At 38.9% G+C, this 25,631-nt stretch overlaps 1 long non-coding RNA gene across 4 annotated transcripts in view; it reads right to left on the bottom strand.

The window, feature by feature from the left end:
• LOC149122569 (uncharacterized) overlaps window positions 1–25,228 on the bottom strand; it is a 140,894-nt gene extending 115,666 nt beyond the window's left edge. For all 4 annotated transcript variants that reach the window (XR_016219696.1, XR_016219697.1, XR_016219698.1 and 1 more), the window contains exon 1: window positions 25,090–25,228. This is a non-coding gene — a long non-coding RNA (uncharacterized LOC149122569). The remainder of the gene's footprint in view (window positions 1–25,089) is intronic.
• Window positions 25,229–25,631: the final 403 nt, after the last annotated feature.

Below are 25,631 nucleotides of genomic sequence, written 5' to 3'. Positions count from 1 at the left end.
TCATGAGCCTAGGTTTCAAATCCAAGCACTATAGTTGATAGACCATGACATCTTAACCAGCACCGTATCTGCTAAGCTAATTGCATACCCTAGAAGGCAACTATTAAACAAAAAACATCTAATCAAATTGCCTCAAATTTAGGAAAGGACTGGCTTGCAGCTGTGGAAACAAGTAATCATCCAAAACCAGTTTTAAATCTATTCAATCAGTGACCAGCGACCTCACTCACCATCCAGCCTCTGGCTTCTGAATCACAGCTTGTCAGAGACAAACTCACTCTATACACGGCCCTAAGTGCCAAACAATGCCAATAGAGAAATGGTTGTTGAACAGTCTGACTCACAGAACCATGCTGCTATGACAGAGGATGTCAACCCCTTGATGCCTCTAAAAGTCCGCCAAGCCTTAAATTCCACTCTCCAAAAATCCTATCTAAGTCCAAGAGGCTTCCTTGATAAAAGAGACTGTGCCCGATCAGTATAGCTCTCTCTTAATACAGAAAGCAATAAATTCCAATTTTGTCTTTTTATTTCAGATATTGAAGATTCATCATCATTGGGTAACAATTTTCTAAGTCTACTGCATCCACTTTTATTTCATTTTTCTTCACAAAATACAAACGAGGGACAAGAATTGTAGAGCAGTAGGTTAAGCCACCACTGAGAGTCCCAGCTGCTCAGCTTCCAATCCTGCTCCCTATTAATGTGCCTAGGAAGGCAGCAGATGATGGTCCAACTGCTCAGATCTCTGCCACCCACATGAGAGGCCTGGATGGAGTTCCAGGATTCTGGCTTCAACCTGGCCCAGCCCTTGCTGATTTGGGCATTTAAGGAGTAAATCAACAGTTGGAATTTTTCTCTTTCCTCTCTTGCTCTCTCTCTCTTTCTGAGACTTTCTATGCCTTTCAAATAAATAAATCTTTAAAATAAAATCAATGAAATAATTTGAGAACTTTACAAAAAAATCTAAAACACAAATTAAGTTAGCAATTACTTTGACGAATTTTACCATAATTCAAAATATTATAAATACCAATAAAAGATTAGTGAATAATCAATAATTACAATACTATACTTTTCTCTCTAAATGGAAAAAATCAATACAGAGAATATAGATTAGAAACAGTCAAAAATTCAAATTCATAAATTGCCAAGTAAAATTATTAGAATGGACCCTCATTCTTGAGCTGGCATCATCACCCAGAAGGTTAAGCCACCACCTGCAATACTGGCAATCAAACATTGCTGACAATTTAAGTCAAATGTGATACAATAAATTTATGACTAGATTTATTAAAAATCTTGTTACTGGTTACTGGAGAAAACCATTATTGGAGGAGATGTGGGAGTAAAAAATGACTGGAGTGAGTTCAAGTGTGAACAGAAAGGAAATATGACTCAACAAGTAATAGACGATTCTCTAAGACACCATCACCAAGGGGCATGATGTAGATGATCCAATTTTCTTCTTTAGCTTCTTTAGAATTTGTCAGTCCTTTTGTGTGTAAAACTTTTAAGTTTGTTTCTTAAAATAATAGTATTTGCTTTTTTTCTCCTCGATTTATGCATTTTCTCCTTGACTTATTTATTTGAAAAATAGAACAAGAGAGACAAAGATCTTCCAGTGCTGGTTCACTCTCCAAATGGCCACAACAGCCAGGCCTGGGCTAGGTTGAAGCCAGGTGTCAGGAACTCCATCCAGGTCTCCGACATAGGTGGGCAAGGGCTCATGCATTTTGGCCATCATACATTGCCTTCCCCAGAAAGCTGGATCAGAAGCAAAATAGCAGAGGCTCAAACAAGCATTCTGAAATGAGATGCTGGAATCTCAAGCAACAGCTTAACTTAGTGCACCACAATGCCAGTTCCAAGTTGTTTTTTTTTTTTTTCAAATAACACATAAACGGCACTAAAAAATGTCACACTATGGTATTAAACAAATTCATAAAATTCAGAATGTAATGAATCCCTCAAAAATTTCCTAGTTATTTCTTATATATCTAATTATCACAAATAACTGATTAGCCTTTTTTGTTTTCTTATAAAGACCAGAAGACTTAAAGTTTCAATGGAAATATTTTTTACTTGATAAAAATCATCTACTCTAGGATATTTTATAGTAGCCACATAAGTAATTAGCCACTACTGAAATACTGATTCCTTAGGCCGGCACCGTGGCTCACTTGGCTAATCCTCCACCTGTGGCACCGGCACCCTGGGTTCTAGTCCTGGTCAGAGCGTTGGATTCTGTCCCGGTTGCTCCTCTTCCAGTCCAGCTCTCTGCTGTGGCCCAGAAGTGCAGTGGAGGATGGCTCAAATGCTTGGGCCTTGCATCCACATGGGAGACCAGGAGGAAGCACCAGGCTCTTGGCTTTGGATCAGCGTAGCTCCAGCCATAGCGGCCATTTGGCAGGTGAACCAACAGTAGGAAGACCTTTCTGTCTCTCTCTCTCACTAACTCTGTCAAATAAATAAATAAAATACTTATTTTTTAAACTGGATTTTTGTAAACTGTATATGAAGCCACTCCTGCAAACTATGGTGTGGTGCCTACCAAAACAAATAATCTTTAACCAGGATAATGGCATGCAAGCAACATACCTCTATAATGAAGATCCCTTGTTTTAGCAGCAACATGGCTTTAGCACAAGCACTGCCAGGGAAGCAAATCCAGTCTCTCATCTATTTTTGTAAACAGTTTTATTACAATGTAACTATATCCATTTACTTATTATCTGTGACAGATTTCAGACTACAATAACGGAGACTTTATAGTCTACAAAGCCTTAAATATTTTCTTTGTGGGTCTTTACAGAAAAAGTCTGTCAACTCTTGGTTTAGAAACTCCCTGGTTTGCTCCTTTGATGTATTTTAATATGATTATATGGAATATGGAACACTATGTACAATCCCTCAGAAATATGTAGATTGTTTTGAGGGATTGATAAATGAGCACTCATGCTTTGAGAACAAAAACAAAACTAATAAGTAGCCATTTTCTACTTATTGTGCAACTCAGCAGATATTACAAGCAGCCTAACAAATTTTTAATGATTTATTTATTTACTTGAAAGAGTTACAGAGAGACAGACAGAGATCTTCCATCCACTGGTTCACTCTTCAAATGGCCCCAACAGCTAGAGCTGACAGACTAAAACCTGGAGACTTTCCAGGTCTCCCACATGGGTGCAAGAGCCCAAGCACTTGAGTTATCCTTCACGGCTTCCCCAGGCATATTCATAGGGAGTTGGATTGGAAGTAGAACAGCCAGGATTCAAACCAGTGCCCATATGGGATGCCAGCACTGCAGGCAGCAGCTTTATCCAATACACCACAGCACTAGCCCCCAAAATTTTCTTAAAATGTGTCATCAAATTAAATCAAAGACAGTGAAATGATATTGCCCAAGTGCCAAAAGGAATTACCAATACAAGATTATATGATAACAAGAATACTCTTAAATGAAAGTTAAATATTAAAATATATTTTAGACACAAAAAGAGTTCATCTCCAGTTGATTTCCATTAAATAAAATCTAAAGATGTACCCAGAGGAACTAATGTGTTTTTTTTTTTTTTTGGACAGGCAGAGTGGACAGTGAGAGACAGGTCTTCCTTTACCGTTGATTCACCCCGCAATGGCCGCTCCAGCTGGCATGCTGCAGCCGCCACACTGCAGCCGGCGTACCGTGCCAATCCAAAGCCTGGAGCCAGGTGTCTCTCCTGGTCTCCCATGCGGGTGCAGAGCCCAAGGACCTGGGCCATCCTCCACTGCACTCCTGGGCCACAGCAGAGAGCTGGACTGGAAGAGGAGCAACCAGGACAGAATCCAGCACCCCGACTGGGACTAGAACCCAGGTTGCCGGCGCCGCAGGCGGAGGATTAGTCTATTGAGACATGGCGCCGGCCGAAGTAAGTGCTTCAAACATCATTTAGCTATGAAATAATCATATATTATATATCTAACCTCATTTTTTAAATAGTTGCATACTATATTATTTTGTGGGTATGACAATCCAACTGTATCCCTACTTATGGGTATTTATACTACATTCAACTGTACAATATGATAATGCTATAAAAATGTCATTAACATTCATGTGTATATATGTAATAGTCATATAAATATCTAACATGCATTTTATGCTCCTAATATACATATTATGAAGATTATATTGTCCTATTTTTTATTCTATATGAGTATCATATATCACAAATGTTCTTAACATACAAGTGTGTACATGTGAATAGCTCACATTTTCCTATAGTATCTAGTCCCACAAATGAAAAGTTACAAGGTCAAAAGGATGACAATTTCCAAATTTTAATATATGCTATTAAATTACCCTTAAAAAGGATTAACTAATTTCACTTACCAACAGGATATAACATATGCTTTTCCTCATATATGTCAATCTGATTATTTTTAATAAAATATTTATCAGCATACTTGGAAAAAATGGTACCTTGTCATTAATTTGTATGTTTCTGATTACATATGGCTGAAGATCCCTAGTAAAAGTATTAAATCCGTTAATCATGAATATTAGCCCAAATTAGAATTAGCTTTATAGGACAAAACAATCTACTGTAAATATTGCTGTAGGCTTAGCCATCGTATTCTTCAGTCTCCTTGATAGGACATTGCTGGTTATCAGCTTTTCCATTCTCTCTTTGTTGAATTAATCCATCATTGTCATTGTCATCAGTAGGAGCAGCATTGCTACTATATAGGTTTTTGGATACTTTCATTTCATTCTTGTGCTTCTTCATTTATTCTTCACACTTTAATGAAAGTTTCATATTAAGGACAGTTGTTACCATTTTATTCAGTAAAAAAGAGATTTTTCACTTTCATTAGTTTTAATACTAGATTCCTAGGTTTGTCATGATTTTAGTAATGTACTTACTTTAATTTTATCATTACAAGTATTGAAATCTTTGTACCTTTGCTTCTTATCTGAATTCGAAATTCTTTAATGAATTTTTCAACATTTCAGAGAAGTCTCTTCTTAATTTTGCACTTTTATTCTCATCTAGTCCTCACTATCTAACATTTTCACCCCATTTGACAAGTAGAAATAAAAAGACAAGAACACAAAATATGTCTTTTTCACCATTACCACCTAAGTTTGATATTAAACAGTTGTATTTAAGGAGGTAACCTCATGGGGCTTCCCTAACAGGAAGGAAACTTTCTCTTTTCTGTAAAAAGCCACTGCCTCTTTTTTTTTTTTTTTTTTTTTTTTTTTTTTTTTTTTTTTGACAGGCAGAGTGGACAGTGAGAGAGAGAGACAGAGAGAAAGGTCTTCCTTTTTGCCGTTGGTTCACCCTCCAATGGCCGCCGCGGCCGGCGCGCTGCGGCCGGCGCACCGCGCTGATCCGATGGCAGGAGCCAGGAGCCAGGTGCTTTTCCTGGTCTCCCATGAGGTGCAGGGCCCAAGCACCTGGGCCATCCTCCACTGCACTCCCTGGCCACAGCAGAGAGCTGGCCTGGAAGAGGGGCAACCGGGACAGAATCCGGCGCCCCGACCGGGACTAGAACCCGGTGTGCCGGCGCCGCTAGGCGGAGGATTAGCCTAGTGAGCCGCGGCGCCGGCGCCACTGCCTCTTAACAGGTTTTTTTTCATTTGCATCTTAGGATATCAAAAAAATGAAAGTGTCTGCTGAAATCAACCAAAGTTTGCCACATCTCAAGGAGTAAAGAGAAACTGATGAACTGCTCATGTGGGATTCTCCAAAATGAGACTCTTCCTGTATTTCACGTTCAGTGACCAAAAAATTTTATAGCTGGAGGACACATCTAAGTAAGTGTCTACTTTAGTACTGACAAAGGAATAAAACCAAAAGTCAAATGATTATTTAAAATTCCCAAAATGGCCTCCCTAGTGATTTATGGCACTGATATGACAATTCCATATGCTGAGTCACATAAATTATCAAATTAATTCATCAAATTAATCAGAGGAATTAGAAGCGAGACTTTGGCAGAGGACTTTGGCAGAGCACTTTAATGCTTTCATGGAAGATAGGAAACCTCATCTACTTTTACTTCTTGAAACAGATTATCTTTGGATATTTGAATATCTTTAAAATTCAATGTACTTCAGAAACCAGCTTTCTTTTGGAGTCAAATACTGTATTTCTGTTGAAGCTTTACGGTACAATCATACTTATCACAGTATAAAAGTATAAATGATTCAAAAGAAACATTTGAGACTGGTGATTTAAAAATATATTGAGATATATATATATATTTGAACTGCTCACATTGCAATTATAAGGTCCAAAGGTTTGACAGTAACATATAAACTTTCATGTTAATGAATATCAAGCCAATTAGTTTGGCTGTTAATATTTGTTACAACTCTCAAGGCTAGATAAATAAATTCAATTTATCTTTAAGCCAATAGGCAAAAAACAACACCCTGGGGTTTATTAACAATTTTTTCCAATTTGCATTATGCATATCCTAGTTCAGAAGTTCATGTGATAAATGGCTGAGTTAGATTCCTACTCCATATGTTACTTGAAGACTGAAAAACTCAAGTTGATTAAGGAAGAAAAATAATGTGAAAGTTTTCCTGAATTCCTATTATTTAGAAACCAGAAATAATCCACTACTAGACACATCTCATATTTAGATAACTCTTAACTCTATTTTATACATGAGCTTTTCATAGCTAGAAAAACAAAATGGGTCAGATAATTGATAATAATGAAGATCAGAGTAGCAATAAGTGAACTTCTATTTTTGAAACCGAACTTCTTCCTTCTAGAAAACCAGAATTCTACGTGTAACATGACTACCTCATTCTTAAACCTTTGCATATCTTGCTGTCATTCATCATTTAGATATACTTTAATGTTCTAACACTCTGTGATAAAGAACACATATTTTCCAACTGAGGTTCCATGCCTTTTTAGTAGTTAATGCTGCAATTACCATGAACGCATCCTGTACTGCACCACTGACAGTATGTCTTTATTTTTGAGTCATATGGTTCATTCTTTGGAGAGAGAAAGCCACATATCCAAAAGCTTTTATACATCACTAGGCAAAGGCATATGTCCTGTGCCTAACTTCCAGTTTAGCAGAATTTTCATTCTTAGTCATTTGCATATCACATTCCTGGTCTTCCTTCTTGTCAGCTGTAATTACTTCTGGGTTACTTACTTTTTATCTCTGTGTCATAAGAATTCTAAATTGTGTTAAAAACAAGTTTAGTGTCTTGTCTGCTATTGGCTTCACTGTCTAATTTATTTTCACTTAAATAAAACTTAGATCACTGGCTGGCATATTCTGAGGACTCAGAGTATTAATGAGATGGAAAGACAATTTCAAGATAAAGTTCTTTTTGTTCACCAAAATGCCTGAACCACCACCAAAGATGGATACTGCAAATGCATCATGCATCATTATCCTCACAATCAAGTGTATTCTTTATCAAAGCAGATAGTATATCCTCTCTATTAGAGTCCTTATTCACTCTGGTTCTTGAGACTTTTTTCCAGAAGCAAAAGTAGAAAATTAACTTGAGTGGTCTGAATCTCTGATGTATTTTTGGTTGGGGTACATATTTTTAAAAAAAAAATTAAATTTAAATAAACAAGTATGTAAAACAAAAATTAGAAAAAGAGTAAGACTTAATTGTTACACTTCTGAATACATATTTAGCTGATGTTCAATCACTGGATTATAAGTAGTAAGTGAAATACAATTCTTAGCCTAAAATAGAAGAAAAACAAGAACCTGAAAATTTAACTTTGTCACTGCTTGGACTAAACTTAATTTATTACATGCTAAGTTTACCAAAAAATTAATTAGCAGATAATATTTAATATTAGAAAAACTTCTTCACTTAAATAGATTTTATCTCACCGTATCTTAAGTAATGATCCCTTGGGCCAGCACTGTGGCATGGCAGGTTAACACCCTGGACTGAAGCACCAGCATCCCATATGGGCTTCAGTTCGAGACCCAGCTGCTCCTCTTCCAGTCTAGCTCTCTGCTATGGCATGGGAAAGCAGTAGAAGATGGCCCAAATCCTTGGGCCCCTGCACCCATGTGGGAGACTCAGAGGAAGTTCCTGGCTCCTGGCTTCAGATTGGATCAGCCCAGCTCCGGCCGTTGTGGCCATTTAGGGAATAAACCAGCACATGGAAGATTTTCTCCCTTCCCCGCCCCTCCCAAGAGAAAGAGACCTCTTTCTCTGCCTCTCCTCTCTCTGTGTAACTCTGACTTTCAAATAAATAAATCTTAAAAAAAAAAAAGTAATGATCCCCATACAGTGGAATTTAAGTACTTTTTCCAATTACTAGTTGGAGAAGAGGCAAACTTTAAATTATTAGCAGCTAAAATTAATTAATATCAAACTATAACAAATTCTGAAATTTTAATTTAACTTATATACTGACAGTTTTATGCATCTATTTGGCTATCTCCTTATGTCTAGAGTTCTATTATATGCTAAAGGCAATAGATAAAATATTTCTATGATATTCAATGATTTTCTACTTCAAATAAGTTAGAAAGTTTATTTGTACCCTAACAACAAAGGTCTCATTCTGGAAAATGTGATTCTCTTAATAGGCAGTTGGTTTGATTTAATGACCCCATTCTCTGCCTGAATGTACACCCAGATGCCAATTAGAAACCACAAGGTAAAATAAATCTTTAATCTTGCAATTAGTGACCAGAAATATGAAGCTACTAATTTTGAACCTCTGGGAATAATGACTACTTAAAGATGAATCCAACTCAGTGACCACTGCTGCTATATTACATATAAATTTAATTACTTAGTCATTCAATTCAATACTTAATGTTACCCTCTTAATCACATAAGAGGCTATAAAAATTATAGAGGAAAAAATATGTAGGTCATTTTTTGCCTCAATTCCAAAGATAGTTTAGATATAACTTACTACAGATTCTAAGAATATTTTACATTTCATAACAAGATATAATATTTTGATTAAATATCAAATTATGATACATTGATTCTAAAAGGTCAAAAAGTAATTTCATTTGGACTCTAAGCAAATAAAACAATATAAACCCAGAAATTTTAATCTAAATTTTAATATATCTGGATGGTTATTTTCTCTTCCATCAAGCCTTTCTTGCTCTTCCTTAGCTGCCACTTCTAAGTCACTTGGTGATCGAGAAATATCACATTTTCTAATGTGGCTCTATGCTTTTAGAGTAATCAGCACTGAAACTGCAACAGCAGAATCAGTGTGTCTTTTTATAAGCTTCTTCTCTTTGGAGCAGGTAAGCCACAAATTCACATTCAAAAGACTTCCTGGACAACTAAGCTGAGGCTTATGTCCAGTGTCTAATTTCCAATCAGCAGTATGCTGGCTCATGTTTTCCTCATTTGCATAAGTCTAGTTCTGATTAAATGCCTATATTTTTAGTTAAACGATTATAAAAATAGATAGAAACCAATATTCATTGTTTTATTTTAACAAAGAAATTAATCTTCAGATAAACATTTACTTCTTAAAGAAATACTTCTAATTATTCAAAACTTCAACAAACTACTTGGGTGAGACACTAGATATCACCAAGTACAAAGCAAACAAACATCTCAAATACTGATTCACAAATTTATCCCCATAAATAAATGAATAAAACTCTCAGAACCAAACTTTAAAATGCAGTAAAAACATATAAAGCCATACTGTACAGTATTCTCTATCTAGTAACAGTATCTTTTAATCAAATGCTAAGTAAGCTATTATTAATGGCTTCCAAAATTACTTTTTATACCTTTATCATTGTATAACCTGGTACTTGTATTTTAAATGTTCTCCTGGGGCCGGCGATATGGTGCAGTGGGTTAACGACCTGGCCTGAAGCGCTGGCATCCCATATCGGTGCCAGTTCGAGACCCGGCTGCTCCACTTCCCATCCAGCTCTCTGCTGTGGCCTGGGAAAGCAGTAGAAGATGGCCCAAGTCCTTGGGCCCCTGCACCTGTGTGGGAGACCTAGAAAAAGCTCCTGGCTCGTTGCGGCCAATTGGGGATTGAACCAGCGGATGGATGACCCTCTCTCTCTCTCATCTCTCTCTGCCTCTCTTCTCTCTGTGTAACTCTTTCAAATAAATAAATAAATCTTTTTTAAAAAATGTTCTCCTGTGCTATTTTGACAGATTTTTTTCCTCTTTTAAGATTCAGTTTTCTAGGCTGGTGCCGCGGCTCACTTGGCTAATCCTCCGCCTGCAGCACCGGCATCCCGGTTGGGGCACCGGTTCTGTCCCGGTTGCTCCTCTTCCAGTCCAGCTCTATGCTATGGCCCGGGAAGGCAGCGGAGCGCTTGGGCCCTGTACCCACATGGGAGACCAGGAGGAAGCACCTAGCTCCTGGCTTCGGATAGGCACCAGCTGTGGGGGCCATTTTGGGGGGTGAACCAATGGAAAGAAGACCTTTCTCTCCGTCTCTCCCTCTCTCTGACTGTCTAACTCTGCCTGTCAAAAAAAAAGATTCAGTTTTCTATGTGAAGTCTTCTTTGACTAGTGTATCTTTCCTCCAGAGAAAGAGGTATGTCTCCCCCAGGGGGCTACCTTAACGCTTCACTGATTTTTCTGCTATATCTTTATCATCTGAATTATAAATGATTTATTGACATGTATACCTTCTTTTCTCCTAAATCATAGGGAACTTTCTTTCAAATCATCTTCATATGATTAGTCTTTATTTATTTTACTCAATAATTATGTACTGAGTTCTTACTAAGTACTAGGCACAGGGGTTTAAAGAATTTAGATTTACAAAGGCCAAGGTGGCTTTTCTACAGATAATTCCTGAGCTAAGATTTAAAGACTGATGCTTAACAAATATAATGGTGTAGAATAGAGGAAAAGGTGAGAGCATGCAAGGCAGTGGCAAGAATGGGAGAGAAGCATTAAATAGGATGTTTTTGATTTTTTTTTTCTAAAATAAAAGGATTAGTGAATAGAGTATCACCAAGTAGTTTAGTAATGCCAGAGAAAACAGCACACCAAGGACAGGGCTCAAGATGGAGAGTCAGGCAGATGATAGCCTTGGAAAGCTTTATTCATAATTTTAAGATACTTGGACACTGCTGTTTTAAAGAGTGGTTCATGGTCATACCTGACATTAAAGACAGATCACTCCAAATGCTGTGGGGAGGATGAACTTGAAAGGCATATGAGTAAATAGCAGGTGACAAAATAAAACCCAAGAGTGAAAAATAAAGATGATGGAGATCTTAACTGGGGGAATGCTTCCAGAAATATTTAGGATTTAAAATTATCAGTGTCTACAATAGTAAACATTTTATTAAATGAATGAATGCACAGATGTGGGTTCCTGGAGAACTAGACAACATTAGTTCTACTAGTTAACAGATCATTGTTCTAATGAATACTGAATGTATATGCTTGTATTTACATTTTTTCAGTTTTAATTTCTAATACAGTAATAACAGAACTCACTTAAATGAAAACTCATTGAAATCTGCAATAATTTTTGATAGTATAAAAGGCCTAAAAGCCAAAATGTTTCAGAGACCGTGTTTTTAAAAGACTGGGTCTACCAAATAGTCACTAAGGAATGGTAATTTACAACCTTTTAAATAATCAGAAACACACACACACACAGTTGGCTAATCAGAACATTGAAATGGCTTAAGATCAGCATTTTATCTATATTTTTTTCCAATTTTTTATTTCAAAGGCAGAGAAATGGGGCGGGGGGAAGGAAAGGAAGGAAATGGAGAAATATCTTCCATCTGCTGCTTCAGTCCCCAATGCCTTTAATAATGGGCAGGGAGCAGGCAGAAGCCAGGAATCTAGAAGTAAAACCAGGTCTCCCACATAGGTGGCAGGGACACAACCACTTAAGACATCATCTGTTGTCTCCCAGGGTGTGCATTAACAGAAGCCCAGAACTGGGAGGAGAGCCAGGACTTGAAACCAGGCACTCTAATATGGGATGTGGGCATCTAAAGTATCATCTTAACCATTATGCCAAACACCTGCCCTTCCACAGCACTTTAAAACATTTGCAGAAATAGGGCCAATGCTGTTGCATAGCAGGTTAAGCTGCCGCCTGCAGTGCCAGCATCCCATATGAGCACCAGTTCAAGCCTCAGCTGCTCCACTTCCAATCCAGTTCTCTGCTATGACCTGGGAAAGCAGTGGAAGATGGCTCAAGTCCTTGGGCCCCTGCACCAGCAAGGGGGAGACCCAGAAGAAGCTCCAGGCTACTGGCTTCAGATCAGCTCAGCTCTGCCACTACAGCCATTTGGGGAGTGAACCAGCGTATGGAAGACCTCTGTCTCTTTCTCTGCCTCTCTGTAACTCTGCCTTTCAAATAAATAAATAAATTTAAAAAAAAAATTGGAGAAATCTTCTAATTAATCAAACTAGGAACTTCAGGATATCAAAACAAAAGTAAAAACATCTGGTTTAAAGCTTATAAAGTCTTCTTTATTTAAAAATAAAATATATTGTATTTATTTGAAAGGCAGAAAGAGGGAGGGAGGAAGGGAGAGGGGAGACGAAGGGGGGAGGGGAAGAGAGGGGAAGGGAAGGAGAGGAAGGAGGGGGAGGGGAAGGGAGGGGAAGGGAAAGGGAAAGGGAAAGGGAAAGGGAAAGGGAAAGGGAAAGGGAAAGGGAAAGGGAGGGGAAGAAAGTCTTCCAGGTGCTGGTTCATTCCCTAAATCGCCTGATCCAATCCAAAGCCAGGAGCTTCCTCAGGGTCTCCCACACGGGTTCAGGGGCCCAAGGACTTGGGCTATCTTCTATTGCTGTCCCAGGCCATAGCAGAGAGCTGGATCGGAAGTGGAGCAGTGGGATGCCAGCACTACAGGTGCTGGCTTTACCTGCTATGCTACAGAGCCAGCCCCAAGTCCCTTTTTCTTATGCTTGTAAATACCTTGTTTCCAAATATTGATCTCAACCATGACATCTGCATTATTTCTGTGAAACCAAATATGGAAACAAATAACTAAGAATAGGAAGGGGGCACTTCAAATATTTTAAACTACTTATTCTCAGAGGTAAATTTGTATTGCAAAATTACCTAATATGTATGCTTGTACATCCTTCATTCCTAGTGATTTATTCTGAACAGAATCTTTCATTTAAACGGGAAGCAGAATGGTATTTGAAACAAGATGACTATTGACATGTATTTCATGTTATAGTTAATAATTCAAAGTGAAACAGCTAAAAATGAAAAAATAATACTTATTACAGCCAAACAAGGGCATTTTTCACAGGATACCAAAAAGCAAACAGGACTTATAACCAGTTATTTGAAAATATGAGAAAACCAATCATACACTGATGGAGAGTTAGCACTGAGCTTAATCTTCATGCTTGGCTTTGGGAATGGTTACTTTAGATTTGGGGGTTTACTTGATTTATTGTTGTTGTTCTTCTTCTTTGGGCAACAATATGACAGAAATATATTAAATAAAAACTAGGCATATCTATTTAATGAAACATACAGGTAAGATTTCAAAAGTGTGATCATGTTTTAGTTCACTGTAAGTAACATCAGAAAGTGCATATATACCAGTGTGAACATGCTGCAGATTGGGGAGAGAAGTCACCTTGAATTAAAGGAACAAAACATGACCCTGAGACAATAAATGTAAACGCTGATCATAGAATGCAACAGCACAGCTTTATTGCAACAAATCAGAATCATTTATGCCATTATTCCATGTATTAGCATTATGCCATGTATTTATCATGTCCTTTAATTTAGGAAGGACACAGTTGTGATGACAGTTAAGTTGCAGATATAATTCAATTCCCAGCAGAGAAAGTTTTCTTAATCAATGGGATATACACTTTTAGAAAAATAGTTAATAAAATTAGTCGCCTTTTCCAGATTCATGGTATTGATATGTATATACTTTGTACACTGTACTTTAGCAATATTAAATTTTGATCCTCAGAAACGAGAATATATATAAAACACATCTAAGCAATAATTTATAATAAGCTTTCAATATTAAAATATAGTTATCAAAGAGGAAAAATGAATTGCCACAGAATTATCAACAATCTTATATATCAAAATCAGTTTAATATTTACTGAAAATAACAATTTTAGTATTCAAGGAATGAGTATTATAATGTCTTTTGTTTCCAAAAGTAATTTGGTTTGGAATATCATGTTTATTCTCAGAGGGATTTTTATGAAACAGCTATTTTATTAAAAAATTAGCTATCATAAAATAAGCCAAGGCTTCAATATCCACATTAACCTTGTTTGAGTAATGAGTAGCAGTGCAACATATATCAATAAATACTGGAGAGTTACGAAGAGGGGAAATGAGTGGCTGCAGTTTAGCCCAATTCTAGCACTCCATCCTGTTTCCAGTTAAATATGGAGAGCAATAATCTAATGTTATAGATTTTCTAAAGGGAAACCTATACCTTTGCTACTCAAAGCATGGTTTGAGGCCCAGCAACATCAGTATCACCTGAGAACATGATAGAAATGCAGAACCCCACATCTAATGAATCAGGATGTACTTTTTAACAAGGTCCCCTGGTAGTTCATTAAAATTTGGGAAGTTCTGGTCTCTGATTCCACATTCCTTTCCCTTAATTTACACTGTAGGAATCCAGCCTCAAGTTCTTCCTGATCACATCCTGCAAGTTGAAACTGTATAAAAAGTCATAAAAATGTGCTAATGGACTTCTTATCAAGCTATCAGTTGATCTCTCCATAACTTACCCTACTCTTTTTTCCACTTCTGATTTTGGCCTATGTGACAGGATCCAATGTACAAGAAACATTTTATATGACACCAAGTTATATACATGGCAATCTAAACATAATAAGACTTATTTTACCATCATCTACTAAATATACCTGTTTCTTTTTCCTCCATTTACTCCCTATGTCCTTTCTCATTCTTAGTTTCCTCTTTTGATCCTTTCCTCATTCCTATTTCCTGACTCTGCTATGCTTCTAATCTAGCTTGCTTCCTTATAATGTGCCTGGGAGGCAACAGATGATGGGCTTAGTACTTGGGTCCCTGCCACCCGTGAGAAAGACCTAGATGGAGTTCCTGCATCCTGACCTTGGCTGGGCCCAAACTCAACTGTTGCAGGTATTTGGGAAGTGAACCAGCAAATAGAAGCTTTCTCTACTCTCTGTCTCTCCCCTCCTCAGTCATTCTTTCAAATAAATAAAACTTACAAAACACAAACAAAAGGTGAGGCCAAGATTGGCATAAAAGAAAGGGAGGAGGGGCAGGCTTTGGCACAGTGGTTGAGAGGCTACTTCTGACACCACATAATAGAGCACCTGGCTTCTGATTCCAGCTTCCTGCTAATGTGCACCCTGGGAGGCAGCGGGTGATAGGTCAAGTGCTTGGGTACTTGCTGCACACATGGGAAACCCAGATGGAGTTCCTGGCTCCTGGCTGTGGCCTGACCTAGACCCAGCTGTTTTGGGCATTTGGGGAGTAAAGTAGCAGATAGAAGATCTTTCTGTCTCCTTCTGCCTCTCTTTCAAATAAATTTTTTTAAATTAATTCATTTTTAAAAAGAGAGAATTTTCCAATCAAAAGTTAATAGCAGGCCGCCACTGCGGCTCACTAGGCTGATCCTCCGCCTGAGGCGCCGGCACCCGGGGTTCTAGTCCCAGTTGGGACGCCAGATTCTGTCCCAGTTGGAACACCAGATTCTGTCCCAGTTGCTCCTCTTCCAGTCCAGCTCTCTGCTGTGGCCCGGGAAGGCAGTGGAAGATGGCCCAAGTGCTTGGGCCCTGCACCCGCATGGGAGACCAGGAGGAAGCGCCTGGCTCCTGGCTTCGGATCGGCGCAGCTCCCCAGCTGTGGCAGTCATTTCGGGGGTGAACCAACAGAAGGAAGACCTTTATCTCTGTCTGTCTGTCTCTCTCTCTCACTGTTAACTCTGCCTGTCAAAAAAATAAATAAATAAAAAATAAAAAGTTAATAGCAAATCAATTGCCAAAGAGAAGCTCCAGCTTCTTGCTTGGAATCTACTTCCTTTTCCTCCCAGGGAACAAGATAATGGCTGCACAGAAAGGCCATGATCAAAAGGGCAATCTGCCCAGAAGGGCCTCAAATGTAGAGTTTCAGTATCATTTCCAGATGACATTATGCATACAGTTGGCAAGTAAACTGAAAATCTGAAAAGAGTATGTTCATTAGAAAACTTTAAATATTGATATCATCCTTCCTTATAATGAACCATTAGGTAATTTTGAATTTTTGTCACATGAATATCAAAATTACTTAGCTGGTGAGTAAAGCCTCTGCTTCTCTGTAACTCTGTCTCTCAAGTAAGTAAGTAAATAAGAAATAAATAAATAAAAATAAATTAAAAAATAGATCTTTTTTAAAAAAAAGACTTGAAGGGAATATTTTAGAAGAGGGTCATATGATGGCAAAGCAGCTGAGAAAATCTCTGCCTTTTTAAGGATGATTTAGGAAGAATATTAACCATATCTCCATTTTTTACTATCAGAATTACTGTTGTCCAACAAGGTCCTATTCTTTGATTTCAAAGTGTCATGTTTTTCTTCTACTTTTACTTCTACCTTTATTTCTATTCTACTTTTAATTTCTACAGAAAATGGGGGGGAGGGGTAAAAAGTACCTAAAAATATCTGTAATGTCAAATCAAGGAATAACAAAAGAATAAGCAATCTTCAAATGGCTTACTACTTATCATGAAGTGTTCAGAAACAGTCAACAGCTTTGTTAAAACTTGTTTTCATGACATTCTAGTAAAACAAAGAATAAACCTTTAAGAATACAATGATCAAACTGGATAAAATAACAGTACCATTTGATCTAATCAAAGAGCACAAGTTTTAAGAGTCACTTGGATGTAGATTCAAACCCCAGTTTAACTTACATCTTCTAATGGGGTGAATATTCTCCCACTTATCCTTAATTTATTATTATGCAAGAACTATAATATTTATTAGATTCTTTACTTAATAAAAAATAACCTAGAGTTAAAATTCAACCCTAGGTTTTGGAGTATTACTGAAAAAACTAACATTAAGAAATTTAAATTAATTATTGTATTTTGAAATGAGTTTGAGTAAGTTTAGATTTATATAAATTACCTCTGTGAATAAAATGTGAGAGTTTAATTTTTAGTAGAGGCTTATTTAGATGCATTGCAATTGCAAACACTATAAGTTGTTTCTCTCCTATATGTTAAAAAGGTAAAGGAAAATGATATACTTCAGCTCCTTCCAAGAAGTGGGAAAAAAACACAAACTTTGTGGAGCTATGATTGATGAGTGAAAGCCACACACAGCTACAAAACATAGAAAGTTGTAACTGAAGTTGCTGACAACAGAGACATGTGGGGAGCAACCCGGACTAGACTAAGTTACTGGAATTAAGACTTATTCTATGCATCTGCTCTCCCACAATATGGCGCTGGGAGAGAAGAAAACAGCTTCTACACAGCTGCCTCCAGTTCAGCCAATAAACTGTAGGACTTGCTCCTGATTGGAGAGCAGCGTACTCAGCGTGTGGGCAGCCGAGTTAGGATTGGCGGAGGAGGACTATAAAGGAGGAGAGAGACGGCATGCACCAGGAACATCTAAGGGGAACAGCTAAGGGAACACCTGTGCAGCCCCCGAGAGAGCCGGCCGGTGGTGTGCCGCTCCCCTGCGGAAGTGGGGAATGTGGCCAGGGGGAACTGCCCTTCCACGGAGGTGGAAGGGACAGTAGCCAACCCGGGAAGAACCAGCAGCAAACCCGGGGAGGGCCGAGCAGACGAAAGAACAGCGCAGGGTCCTGTGTCGTTCCTCCACGAAGACGGGGAGCGACATAATGGTGCCGTGACTCGGATATGAAGCCTAGGCAGGGTTTAGTGTCGTTCCTCCATGAAGAGGGGGAGCGACAAGACAGAAATGGAATCAAAGAACAGGCACAGAATAAATGTTTTCTGCAAGGGCAAAGGTAAGACGGGGTGAATGATTTTTTTACATGTAGGCAGAGGAAGAAAGAAACCACAAAATGAGACATGACTCAGTCAGTGTGAGTTTAAGCCAAGGAATAAAGGAAAAGTATTAACAACAATAAAATGTATGAAGAAATATAACTGACTTTTGTTCAGAATATATCACTAATAATACTGAATTGTATTACTCTACATTATTTTTGTAAATACTGCTGTAACACAGCATTAGATTTTGTTACTGTAAGTCATTCAAGTAGATAAACCTGGTCAGCTACCACTACTGGAAGGCTGTGACACTGTTACTACACAGAAAAATAGAAAAAGGAATGTTCTACCAATTTTTTACTTGGCTAAGAATTGATAACAAGAATTGTAAAGAGTAATGTATAATTTGAAAAGACATTTAATATATATGTTAACATATATTAACCCATAAGGGGTCAACGCCATGGCTCACTTGGTTCATCCTCCGCCTGTGGCACCAGCATCCCATATGGGCGCCAGGTTCTAGTCCTGGTTGCTCCTCTTCCAATCCAGCTCTCTGCTGTAGCCCAGGAGGGCAGTGGATGGCCCAAGTGCCTGGGCCCCTGCACCTGCATGGGAGACCAGGAAGAAGCACCTGCCTCCTGGCTTTGGATCGGCACAGCGCCGGCTGTAGCAGCCATTTGGGGAGTGAACCAACAGAAGGAAGACCTTGCCCTCTGTCTCTCTCTCTCTCACTGTCTAACTCTGTAAAATAAAAAAAAAAAAAACATAAAATATAATTTAATGGATTAGAGCTAAAAAAAAAGTTTAAGAAATTTTAATCTAAAATGCTAACCCAACCTCACAGTTTGAAAATAGAAAATATAACAATCTTTCCTATCTTTCCTATTTATGACATTTTTCTAACTTGCTTATTTCTATTTATGACACATTTACTCACTATAACTCACAAACTTACATCCTAAATATTAAGAGGGATATTATAAACATAATGCATATTTTTAGAAATTCAATATTAAGTTATTAGATATATCAGGCATCATCTTATATAAACATTGTAATATACCAAAATCTATTTGATCATTCACATTCAAAAAATATCAAAAACTTTTTACATGCAAGACATCATTTCTAGTACTCCAGGATACACCTAACCTCTAGTAGCTCACAGTGCTACAGCAGCTTAAAAAATGAATATTTAAACAACTACAAAGAAATCTAAAATTTGAAATTTATAATGTGATATAAGGGCACAGATTCAAGTCCCAGCTATCCATTTCCAGACCAGTTCTCTGCTAATGTGCCTAGGAAAGCTGCGGAGGATGGCCCAGAGTCCCTCCCTCTGTAACTATTTCAAATAAATAAATCAAGTCTTAAATATATATATTATATATATATAATATATATATATATAATCTGGCCAGCACCGTGGCTCATTTAGCTAATCCTCCGCCTGCAGCACCAGCACCCTGGGTTCTAGTCCCGGTTGGGGCACCAGATTCTGTCCCGGTTGCTCCTCTTCCAGTCCAGCTCTCTGCTGTGGCCAGGGTGTGCATTGGAGGATAGTCCAAGTGCTTGGGCCCTGCACCCACATGGGAGACCAGGAAAAGCACCTGGCTCCTGCCATCAGATCAGCGCGGTGCGCTGGCCGCAACGTGCGGGCCGCAACACACCGGCCATAACACGCCGGCCATAACAGCCATTTGGGGGGTGAACCAACGGAAAAGGAAGACTTCCCTCTCTGTCTCTAACTCTGCCTGTCAAAAAATAAAATAAAAATATACATGTATATATAATCTAATCTCTTATAATCTTTTTTTTTTTTTTTTTGACAGGCAGAGTGGACAGTGAGAGAGAGAGAGAAAGAGAGAAAGGTCTTCCTTTTGCCATTGGTTCACCCTCCAATGGCCGCCGCGGCTGGCGCACTGCGCTGATCCGATGGCAGGTCCAGGTACTTCTCCTGGTCTCCCATGGGGTGCAGAGCCCAAGCACTTGGGCCATCCTCCACTGCACTCCCGGGCCACAGCAGAGAGCTAGCCTGGAAGAGGGGCAACCAGGACAGAATCCGGCGCCCTGACCGGGACTAGAACCCAGTGTGCCAGCGCCGCAAGGCGGAGGATTAGCCTGGTAAGCCATGGCGCCGGCCTCTTATAATCTTATAATCTCTAACTGTCAAACAAAAAAAAATTTACAAAAAAGACTCAAACACCCACAAGAATTTTATCAACACTTAACTTACAGTCCATTTGTATTTCATTCTCTCAGATTGTTAATCAAAATGGATAGTTAGTTTATAGGACCTGCTGAAACTATTAAAATAATCCCCATCTGTACTCTTACTAATGCCCCAGGGCCCTATGAATTTAGCAGACATACTGAGATACTTTATCACACAGCTTCAACCAGACTCATAATTTGCTCATGAAAACCCTGCCTATAATAAACATTTGTTGACCTAAGGCTCTGAATAATAACAAAACAATTTAAAAGATCAGCCTCTTACTCAATCTATTTATCGTAAGCAAATTTCCAAACACCCCTTGAATGACAGTGAATGATTGATGATTACAAGGAAAAGGGTGATATTCTATAAGTTGATAAATATCAGCAATAATCTTTTAATATCACAAGCACAGAGAGATGAAATTTTCATTAATAATGCTGGAAAGGAAACAAGTTGGAAGAAAATATCATCTATTAAATTCCAGCTCTCCTTAAGTTTTTAAGATCTCAGAATTTATATATCATCTACTTAGTGGTTCTTAACCAGAAGTTGTATCAGAATATTGAACAAATATTTTTAGAGAATGTCTAGACTTTATCAGATTTACTGAATCAAAAGCTTCAGGGGACCAGGGGACAGCCTAGACTTGTAAATATTCTTTAAGCTTCTCAGGACATTGAAATGCACAATTCCAGCTGAGAACTAGAGCAGTAGACAACCATCACTTCCAGCTCTTCTCTCACCCACAGGATCAATTTTGGAGGTTGACCAGAGGAAACAGTCACAATGAAAACTCAATTTTCCACAGGTAGGGGGTAAATCAGTGGCTAGAATACTCGAGATCCAAGTTGATTTTGTTATTTGTAAGTCCATTTCTCCCACCTTCCCTATCAAGACATCCTCCATTTGGGAGCACAGGTTAGACTCTTACACAAGTGGCTACCAGAATAGACTAACATGCAAGATAATTATTTGATCTTCCCTCTTGTTCACCACTTAATCACCTATTCACTGCCAATCAGGTTTCCTCAGAGTACTGAAAAGGATCTTAACACATGTTTACAACTCACTACCTAGCTTATCAAATGAAGAATTATTATCCCTAAAATTGAAGAGCACCTGTCTCAACATATAAATTTGGAAAAACAAAAAAATTTTTAAAACAATCTTTCCCTCCACTACCTAATTTCCAAACTAGTTTGTATATTTCTGATCATTCCTTTTCAATTCCCCCTCTTTAAGCTATGCCACTGAAAATAAGTCCTTTTTACATATATTAGTTTGAAATAATTTCAACAGCAGCAAGATTTCTATTTATTGTAACATGCTTCTGTTTTGAGTTTTAAACTAAAGCCTATTTCCAAAGGAAATCTGCTTACCTGTGCTGTTTTGGAATTACCAGGTCAATTAAAAAGGTTATCTTTTACTACCTCCTACATTCATTAACAATTTTGTTTAAAAGGGGGAAGGAAAAGCTTCCATTGAGATCAAGTCCTATTACTTCAATTTTAAATCTTTCAACTTGCTTAGAATGGCCAGGTCAATAGTATTTAAGATTCAATGGCTGGGGCCAGTGTTGTGGCACAGCGAATTTAACCCTCCACCTTCAATGCCTGCATCCCATATAAGCATCATTTCCAGTCCTATTTCACTTGTGATCCAACTCCCCACTAATGCACCTGGGAAAGCAGCAAAGCATGGCCTGATTGTTTGGCTCCCTGTCATCCTTGTAGAAGACCCAGATTGGGGGTGAACCAGCAAATGGAAGATACCTGTCTCTCTCAATCACTCTTCTCTCTGTAACTCTGCTTTTCAAATAAATAAATCTTAAAAAAAAAATAAAGGAAAAAAAGGATGGGGCCACCACTGTGGCATAGCTCTGGCATCCCAGATGGGCACTGTTGGATTCCCAGCTGCTCCACTTCTGATCCACCTTTCAATTAAATAAATAAATCTTTAAAAAAAAAGGAGGGGGGAGATATTCAGGTTGTGTTTGGTAAACAATGGAATAAAAGAATGAATAAATACAGTTAGGTAATTCAATTTTTTTTTATTATTTTTGACAGGCAGAGTGAGAGAGAGAGAGAGAGAAAGGTCTTCCTTTTTCCATTGGTTCACCCCCACAATGGCCGCCGCGTCCAGCGTGCTGCGGCCGGCACATCGCGCTGATCCGAAGCCAGGAACCAGGTGCTTCTCCTGGTCTCCCATGGGGTGCAGAGCCCAAGGATTTGGGTCATCCTCCACTGCACTCCCGAGCCACAGAAGAGAGCTGGCCTGGAAGAGGGGCAACCGGGACAGAATCCGGCGCCCTGACTGGGACTAGAACCCAGTGTACCAGCAACGCAGGCGGAGGATTAGCCTATTGAGCCGCGGTGCCGGCCAGGAAGGAATTCAATATTTTTAAAGAAAACTTTTATAAAGTAAAACAATACTTTTTGCAACATTATTATCATCTATATTTCATTTGTCTTAACTTCATAAGGACAAAAATGATCAATTTTTGTTTGAATATATAATAAATTTTTATATAATGTGTGTATAATAAATGACTTAGATAATAAAACTGCAAGCACAGATAAAAATATTCAATTTAAAGGCTAAAACTTGGGAGAAGACACCAATCCACACAAAAGACAAATTAACTGAAAGTGAGAAATTATTTATATCTAAGATTCATATTTCTCCTCTTCCCAGAGATTATTTCATTAATAATAAACCTTTACATATTCGTTGTAGAAATTCCAGATAATAAAAAGAAAATTTCACATATAATTCAAATGCCAAAATAACAAATTTTGTACATTTTGTACCAAGGCCATATTCCGTGAGTATGTACATCTTTCCATGTCAATATACATCTGTGTCTATTCTACCCTAAATGACCACATATTATGGTAACTTGTGGATTCTCTATGATTTATTAATTATATAGGTTCCTCTTACCACATTGGTATTTTAAGCAACTGAAAAAAATTGCTTTTATCTCTATTTCCTAGAAATGTGTTGGTATAGTAACACTAAAAGGTAGGAGTCATATACTTTTTTTAATGTGGTATAGTACTCACCACTAAATTGTCTATTTGAAAAGTCATAAGAGGCCGGCGCCGCGGCTCACTAGGCTAATCCTCCGCCTAGCGGCGCCGGCACACCGGGTTCTAGTCCCGGTCAGGGCGCCAGATTCTGTCCTGGTTGCCCCTCTTCCAGGCCAGCCCTCTGCTGTGGCCAGGGAGTGCAGTGGAGGATGGCCCAGGTGCTTGGGCCCTGCACCCCATGGGAGACCAAGAAAAGCACCTGGCTCCTGGCTCCTGCCATCGGATCAGCGCGGTGCGCCGGCCGCAGCGCGCCGGCCGCGGTGGCCATTGGAGGGTGAACCAACGGCAAAAGGAAGACCTTTCTCTCTGTCTCTCTCTCTCACTGTCCACTCTGCCTGTCAAAAAAATAAAAAATAAATAAATAAATTATTAAAAAAAAAAAGAAAAGTCATAAGAAATTTAAACTTCAAGCAAAAGTATACGTCCACTGCTCTTCATCCTCACAAATTTTGTGGATGAAAACAGTATTACCTCTTTTAACTCAAATTCCTTCTTTTACCAGGTATACTAAATGTTTTTTTTCTATGTTCTTAGGTCACTTGTAGACCTGCTAAAAAGTACTTTGCCCAACTTAAAATTAGAGTTCAGGTTTTTTTCTTGTTTATTTCAAAGAATTCTCTGTTAATGAAAGATACACTTTTCTTCTGAAAAATATATATTCTAAGTTTTTTAAGTTCTAACTATATTCTAAGTTTCTTACTTTGTTAACTTTTTTCCTGATATACAGGGAGTTATTTTTACTTTGCTGAATCAACATTCAGAATATTTGCTTTCAAAGTAATTCTTAGAAAGACTTTTGTTGACACAAAAATGTAATAATGGGCATTCCTGTCACTTTTTCAATTTTATATATTTAAAATTTTTAATTTTAACTCCATCAGGAATTTATTTTTGTGACATAAAAATCTAGTCAGTTTCCTCCAACTAACAGGCATTTCATTTATAAATCATTCATCTTTTCCTACAAATATGAAATGCAACCAATATCAAGTTCTATACATATATTGGGATGTTTCTGGATTTTCTACTAGTTCCATTCATCAATTTGTCCTTCCAACTGTCAGTAACAGATCCATTTGTGAAAATTAATAGCACATTTTCCTATCTAGAAGAGCAAGTTTGTACAGACTGCTTTACAAACCAATGCCATCACAACAAAGACACTATATGTAACTTAAAAGTTTAAAGCCTGGCTCTTTCTGGCTCATGCACAACCGATGAACACTTAAGAGTTCACAACTACACTTGGAGTAGGGTTAACTGTACCATCATTAAGTAAACTGAAAATAGATCTTTGTAAAAAAATAAGAGTGGGAATGGGAGAAGGCGGAGGAAGAAAGGTTGGAGTGTGGGCGGGAGGGTAGGGAGGGAATTATCACTATGTTCCTAAATCGGTATCTATGAAATACATGAAACCTGCATAACTTAAATACAATTTTTTAAAAAGTCCACAACTAGTCTTCCTACTCAGGATCACAGAGCCACCGTCCCACGTCTACGACCCCTCGGCACAGAACACCGATACGTGACTTTACTCAAAGAATCTTTAACCCCAGAAATCTCTCACTGGGCACTGTTCTATAATGGACCCAATACGGTTTTGAACACGTGTGCGCTGTAGATTTAACGTCGTCCGTAGGTAAGTCACTTTCAAAGGTCAGCACAGAGCTCAGGGGGATAGGGGAAGACCGGAAACCAGCTGAAGCTTTTTGTTTTCGTTGCAGAGGAAGCCAGCGGGGCACCTGCGGTGCCAGGAGAGCCCGGGACGCGAGGGCGTCCCGCACCTGGGCCCAGCCCGCTCCGCCCGCCCTCGCCCCGGTCCCGGGCCCTGGTACCTGTCCGTGTTTCTCCCCAACAAAGAGGAGGCGCTGCCCTCCGGCCGTGTCCCCGCACAGGCAGCTTTGCGGATCTTCCCGAGGTCTGTGTCTCGGGTGCGAGTCTCAAATCCGTTCTCACACCCAACGGAGGAGCGCCAGAGCCCCCGGCGTTTAACTCCTCACAGCCGAAACTGCCGGCGGCTCCGGAGCCCAGTACCGGCTGGGTACTGTGGCCAGCCACCGCGCACAACCCAGCAGCTCCGCAATCCCAACTTCTCAAAGCTTGGTCACGTTAGCCAGGCGACGCCGCTCAACACCTGGGCAAACGCGCGCCTCAGAAAGCCGAGTCGCTGCGCAGGCGCACTGAGGCCCGGCAGCCACGGGTGCTCAGCGCGCGTGCGCGACACGCGAACTTCCAGAGAGTGAGCGACGGTGTTGCTTCATGTCTGGGTTGGAGATGCGTCTCTGTGGGAAAGTAGTCTTTGTACTCGGCCGGGGCTAGAGCAGAGTGGACCATCTGGAGAATACTCCCTGACAGACTCTCTCTACATCTCCTTATC

The sequence above is a fragment of the Oryctolagus cuniculus genome, chromosome 13 (assembly GCF_051225735.1).
Source record: "Oryctolagus cuniculus isolate XC-2025 breed Fujian yellow rabbit chromosome 13, ASM5122573v1, whole genome shotgun sequence".
In the NCBI taxonomy this organism is placed as follows: Eukaryota; Metazoa; Chordata; class Mammalia; order Lagomorpha; family Leporidae; genus Oryctolagus; species Oryctolagus cuniculus.
This window is presented reverse-complemented; position numbering and strand designations above follow the sequence as displayed.